The following is a 7,168-nucleotide window of genomic DNA, read 5'->3' as shown; positions in this document are numbered from 1 at the left end:
CTGAACCAGAGACAGAAGAGAAAAAGATTAATACTGACAAATATTATAAGAGTTTATGGAGTTTTTCTGGAGTTTTTCTGGACAGAACCTGAGACTGTCTCCTGGAGGGTTTGGGAGACTTCTTGAACATCCCAAACAAACCGCTGGACTCCTGAAGGACAAACAAGGTCAGTAAAGCATATTATTAGGCCCGAGCGCCACAAGCTGGCGAGAGGCCTATCAATCTCGTAAGGCCGTGCGAAGCACGGCTGCGAAAGTGCGCACGAAATCGAGCGCGAAGCGCTCGCCCACTTCCAAACACTCACTAACGCACTCCTTCACTCATGCACGCCCCGTGCATACTAATTAGTAGTAGGAAAATGGAACATTACCGTTGTAAACGGGCAAAGCCCGTGCAAAAGTGCGCACTAAACGAGCACTTTACATATATATAAAGCCCATATAAAGCACTCATTTGCGCTAAGTAGCTCACGAATACGTTCTCCATCTCTTGCATGTTCCGTGCATATAAGCATGTAATGCAAAAATTGAACATTATTACTGTTTAGAGGGCCAAAAACACAAAGTGGGCGGAGCCCACTCAAAATTAACGAAAGTACCCGTCAGTGACCAGGGACCCACACCATGAGGTAGGAAAGCGCGAGCGCTTTCCGAAAATGTATAGTTTGATATTTGAAAAATGGGAAACATTGTTTTCGCATCGGAATATTATTCTTTCTTTCTTCTTTCTTTCTTCTCGGGACCAACCCCCCTATTTTTCACCCAGTGAACATTGACGAAAAGTCAGAAAAATTTGCACACCTCTAAAAATCGTGCCTCTCTACATTCTGGCTATTTCCCTTTTCTAAAATAAAAAAAATTTTGGCGCGTCAGCGCCCCCAAATGTACGAAAAATGCATTGAGAGAAAGGAAATGACCCAAAAAAAATCTGATCTGATCGTAGAATCATGAAATTTGGCGCAGAGGTAGATGGTGACAAGAGAAGTAAAAAATATTACAGCAACGCCGTCCACCCAACCAAATGTCGGCCATATTGGTTCAAAAATGGCTAAGCATGACTCTGGAGTTTTTCCAAACGTCGTACTTTTACGAACTCCTCCCAGGGCGTTGGCCCTAAAAAGCTGAAATTTGGTGAAAATGCTACTGAGGAGTGGGACATCAAAAGTTATTCAAATTACATTGATACCTGTCACGGTCTCTGTGCGGCGAAGCCGCAAACTTTAGCTAGAATTTCAGAAATCTCCCAAATTTAACATTTCTGCCGTTTGCGCAGATAAAGTCCGAATTGCGTCAAATTAGAATCAGTTGTTAAACTCTTTGCGCTAAACGGACTTGAAGTGAAATAAATTAATTTGGCACCACAGCGCCCCCTACAGATTTTATATGGAGGTTAAATGTTTAGTTTTGCGAAATTTTATGAAATTTGACACACAACTCAATTTTGGCCCCATCAAAAAAGTCAATGAGACCCATGTCATAATTGTAATGGCTTTGCTGTAGCGATGACCAAAACCTCCCATGTTATTCCAATGGGGAAATCGCCAGAACATGTTTACACTTTAGACTTTCACAAACTCCTCCCAGGGCGTTAGCCCTATTAACCTGAAATTTGGTGAGACTCATCTTCAGGGGTGGACCGTCAAAAGTTATTCACATTTTTATTCAAAGAGTCACGGTGTCTGTGCGGCAAAGCCGCACATTTTGGCAAGAATTCAAAATAAAATTGCTTTTTGATGGTAAAACAAAGGGGAGAAGATGTGACAGCGTCACAGATTCAGCAGTAGGCGTAATAAAAGGACAATTGGGGCGCGTAAGCGCCCCCTCCTCTTGCGGCGTGGCGGCGGCGTGGCGAGGGCCGATCATTGCCGCTTGCGGCTATATTTATTATTATTATTATTATTCATATTCATACAATTTAATAACTGATATGACTCACTTTGGTTGTTGTGTTTTCTGTCAGATTGTCTGTGCTGTGGTTGAAATCCAAAAAGTCCTGAAAAAATATATTGTTTAAACCACCACAAACAAAGAATTAGTTATTCAACTCAAATATTAATCATTTGAAATATGGCAGTAATAAACGCACTAAACGCTGCTTAAAACACTTTTAAAGAGACGGTAAAGTATTCTAAAAATACATTTGATGAAAATTATTATCCGGGAAGACGTAAAGGAACATGTTTGCGTCTCAATGCTAATGCTAACGCTAATGCTACGGTTCGGCATAAACATTTAAAAATAAAACACATTCAAATAAAGAAACTGAAATCATCTTTACATAAAAACAACCTCACAGTCTTTAATCAAACATTTATCTGGTTCGACTATTTTACATTCTACATTTTCATAAACGTTAGCAGTAGCTGTGAGAAACGGTTAGCCTAGCCAACCGCTGCGGCGCACAAAATGTAACTTTCTGAATGAAGAAAACCGACAGTAAATGTGACAAAAAAAGCAAAATAAAAAAGTAGTTTATTTAGTTGTGTATTTTGGACAATAAACGGAAGTAAAACATTTAAATTTGCTTCTTAAATGATCACAATTATGACTTTGCAGTTTTTACGATTGGACTGTGACGTGTCGTTCACCTGCGAGGCCCGGCGGAGGTGTCCCGGTTTGGGCGGAGGTCGAGGAGGTCGAGGAGCCACGCCCGACGCTTTGTCCTGGAGAAAGAGAGGATTCAGTTACGACGAGAAAGGAAAAATACAAGCGTCGCACGGCAAAAAACGAGTTCAAATGAGCTCGGATTCAACGTTTGTAGTTTAAGACTCCATCGTTTGAGCGATTTGAAATCATTTAGTTGTAGTGGTCGACTTTTAAACGATTATATTATTGTACAGTCAGATTTTTTAGTATATTTTTAACCAATTATGGTGAAAGCTTCTAGATAAAGAACATTCACAGATTAAACATATTATTGAGGAAAATCTGAAATATACTATTAATTTTGACATTTTGACTTCTGTCTTCGCTATGAAAAAAAAGGTGTTTCTGTCTCATGAACATAATCATATTTTGATCATCGTAGTCGACTTAAACCAGCTGAGGATTTGAAAACCCTCGTCTCCTCTGACCCTCCCCTCCCTTGACCCTCGCCTCGCTTGACCCACGCCTCCCTTGACCCTCGCCTCCCTTGACCCTCGCCTCCCTTGACCCTCGCCTCCCTTGACCCTCGCCTCCGCGTGGCCTTCGCTTGACCCTCGCCTCCCTTGACCCTCGCCTCCCTTGACCCTCGCCTCCCTTGACCCTCGCCTCCCTTGACCCTCGCCTCCCTTGACCCTCGCCTCCCTTGACCCTCGCCTCCCTTGACCCTCGCCTCCCTTGACCCTCGCCTCCCTTGACCCTCGCCTCCCTTGACCCTCGCCTCCGCGTGGCCTTCGCTTGACCCTCGCCTCGCTTGACCCTCGCCTCCCTTGACCCTCGCCTCCCTTGACCCTCGCCTCGCCCGACCCTCGCCTCCCTTGACCCTCGCCTCCCTTGACCCTCGCCTCCCTTGACCCTCGCCTCCCTTGACCCTCGCCTCCCTTGACCCTCGCCTCGCCCGACCCTCGCCTCCCTTGACCCTCGCCTCCCTTGACCCTCGCCTCGCTTGACCCTCGCCTCCCTTGACCCTCGCCTCCCTTGACCCTCGCCTCGCCCGACCCTCGCCTCCCTTGACCCTCGCCTCCCTTGACCCTCGCCTCCCTTGACCCTCGCCTCCCTTGACCCTCGCCTCGCCCGACCCTCGCCTCCCTTGACCCTCGCCTCCCTTGACCCTCGCCTCCCTTGACCCTCGCCTCCCTTGACCCTCGCCTCCCTTGACCCAATGGACGTCTCACCTTGCAGTTGTTGTTGTCGGTCAGACTGTCGCTGCTGACGGACAGTTCTCCGTTCAGAGAGAGATCGTCCTGTGAAACCCCAAAATGAAAAGCGGTTTCACAATAAAGCGACGTGCGTAAAGTCGTCTTGTGCCTGTGGCGAGTGTTTTACCCGAGAGCGTTCGGCGTTGGACTTTGAGGATTTCTTGAACATTCCCTTGAACAGTGAAGCTTTGTGCTGTCGAGAAGAGAAATACATTTACAGACCTTTTCAAATCAGGATAGAGCCGTTATCGAGTCTAATAAATGTCTGATTTTCATTCATATTACACTTGATTTGTGGAAATTCTCCATTTAGAAGCCTTTAGTGTCCATATTTATCTTTATTTGATTAAAAATGTGTTAAATAGAAATGACTGTCGACTACTAAAATAATCGTCAAGTTTCAGGTTGTGGTTGTTGTTGTTGTTGTTGTTGTTGTTGTTGTCGTCGTTGTCGTTGTTGATAATTTTAAAGTCTGGATTCATTTCATGTTTTAACAGGTTTTTGCTTCTCACCTTTTAATAAACCGTCTGAATATTAATAGTTTGATTACATAAGAAGTGAGTCAGCAGCAGCTCCACCTCATGTGTCATTATCAAATAACATTAAAATAACATTAAAATAACATGTACAGTTGTGTTTTTGTCGCTTTCGCGTCCGGACTTGATTCTTTTTCACTTTTTAGCAGAAAATGATCACGTTTTAGAAAAGTCAAAGTGAAAAGCTCTGAAGCCAAACAAAACACACATGATGTAAAAACTGTGACGTTCTTCATCATAAATTGTCACGGGAATAATTCTGTGACGTATTAAAAGTGCTTGAGTCGGATATTTGTTTAAAAATATATATATATAAAATTATTGTTTTTTTAATAATATAGTACTGTATTTTTTTTCAATAAATATACAAATTTGTTAAAACAATTCCACAAAATCTGTGCCTTTTCTACTTTGAAGAATTTAAAAATGACGTTTTTGGATTTTTAATAAATATTATTGAAATTAGTTGAAAATTTCAATTTTGCAGGAAAACATTTAAAAAAACAAAATGATGTCATCAAAACAAATTATTTCACAAAATATCATCATTAAACAAGCTTCACTTGGAAACTATTTTAAAGTAGATAAATAAATCTAATTTTTAAAATAAGAAAAAATAAGTCACTATTCATGAAATGCCAAGTCAAATATTTATAAACAATGTTTTTTAAATGATCTTATCCCATAATTTTAGACATAGAAACGCTGACAAAAACACATTTTAGGTCATTAAAATATATCAATAAGCTTACATGTTTATCAGGATATTAAACCAGGACTAAAGCAGGACTAAACCAGGACCACACCGGGACTAAACCAGGACTAAACCAGGACCACACCGGGACTAAACCAGGACCACACCGGGACTAAACCAGGACTAAACCAGGACCACACCGGGACTAAACCAGGACCACACCGGGACTAAACCAGGACCACACCGGGACTAAACCAGGACTAAACCAGGACCACACCGGGACTAAACCAGGACCACACCGGGACTAAACCAGGACCACACCGGGACTAAACCAGGACTAAACCAGGACCACACCGGGACTACACCGGGACTAAACCAGGACCACACCGGGACTAAACCAGGACCACACCGGGACTAAACCAGGACTAAACCAGGACTAAACCAGGACCACACCGGGACTAAACCGGGACTAAACCAGGACCACACCGGGACTAAACCGGGACCACACCGGGACTAAACCAGGACTAAACCAGGACTAAACCAGGACCACACCGGGACTAAACCAGGACCACACCGGGACTAAACCAGGACCACACCGGGACTAAACCAGGACCACACCGGGACTAAACCAGGACTAAACCAGGACTAAACCAGGACCACACCGGGACTAAACCAGGACCACACCAGGACTAAACCGGGACTAAACCGGGACCACACCGGGACTAAACCGGGACTAAACCGGGACTAAACCAGGACCACACCAGGACTAAACCAGGACTAAACCGGGACTAAACCGGGACTAAACCGGGACCACACCGGGACTAAACCGGGACTAAACCGGGACCACACCGGGACTAAACCGGGACTAAACCGGGACTAAACCGGGACTAAACCGGGACTAAACCAGGAGTAAACCAGGACTAAACCAGGACTAAACCAGGACCACACCGGGAATAAACCAGGACTAAAACTACTCTAATGGTCAATCCAACCAAGACATTGTAGAAAAGGTTCCCAGACTCGGCCCACAGATTGGGAATGACTCTTGGGTGGGAGTGAGTCCAGATGATATTACAATAGACCCCTCCTGGACGAATGAGGCATTACACCGACATGTGACCAAGGAATAGTTAAAAACACAACTAGGACTTACACTAGTATAATTAAATACTATTCACAATACAACTGTTACAAATACTACTACCTCTTAACTAGTACTGTACTAGTACTAGTTATAGCTCAAAAAGAAACAGGACTAAACCAGACATCCATTGTAAACGTTACAGATTACTTCTTTACGTCTCGTTACTTTACTTAAACACAACAGATTACTTCTTTACGTGATGTTACTTTACTTAAACATGACAGATTACTTCTTTACGTCTCGTTACTTTACTTAAACATGACAGATTACTTCTTTACGTGATGTTACTTTACTGTAAATGTTACAGATTACTTCTTTACGTCTCGTTACTTTACTTAAACATGACAGATTACTTCTTTACGTCTCGTTACTTTACTTAAACATGACAGATTACTTCTTTACGTGATGTTACTTTACTTAAACATGACAGATTACTTCTTTACGTGATGTTACTTTACTTAAACACGACAGATTACTTCTTTACGTGATGTTACTTTACTGTAAATGTTACAGATTACTTCTTTACGTCTCGTTACTTTACTTAAACACGACAGATTACTTCTTTACGTGATGTTACTTTACTGTAAATGTTACAGATTACTTCTTTACGTCTCGTTACTTTACTTAAACATGACAGATTACTTCTTTACGTCTCGTTACTTTACTTAAACATGACAGATTACTTCTTTACGTCTCGTTACTTTACTTAAACACGACAGATTACTTCTTTACGTGATGTTACTTTACTGTAAATGTTACAGATTACTTCTTTAGGTCTCGTTACTTTACTCACAGCAGAAGCTCCTCCTCCTTCGTCTCCATCGCACTCCAAAACCAACTGCAGATTGTCGTATCGATCCTGTAAAAGACGCGCAAATCGATTACAAAACAATAGCCTCACCGCGCGCATCGAAACACATTTAACCGATTATAAACCGTCACGTGTGTCGTT

Source organism: Eucyclogobius newberryi, unplaced genomic scaffold (genome assembly GCF_026437365.1).
Source record: "Eucyclogobius newberryi isolate DKJ021-1_F unplaced genomic scaffold, fEucNew1.0.hap1 SCAF_12, whole genome shotgun sequence".
Taxonomy (NCBI): Eukaryota; Metazoa; Chordata; class Actinopteri; order Gobiiformes; family Gobiidae; genus Eucyclogobius; species Eucyclogobius newberryi.
The sequence above is the reverse complement of the archived record's forward strand: the minus strand, read 5'-3'. Positions refer to the sequence as shown.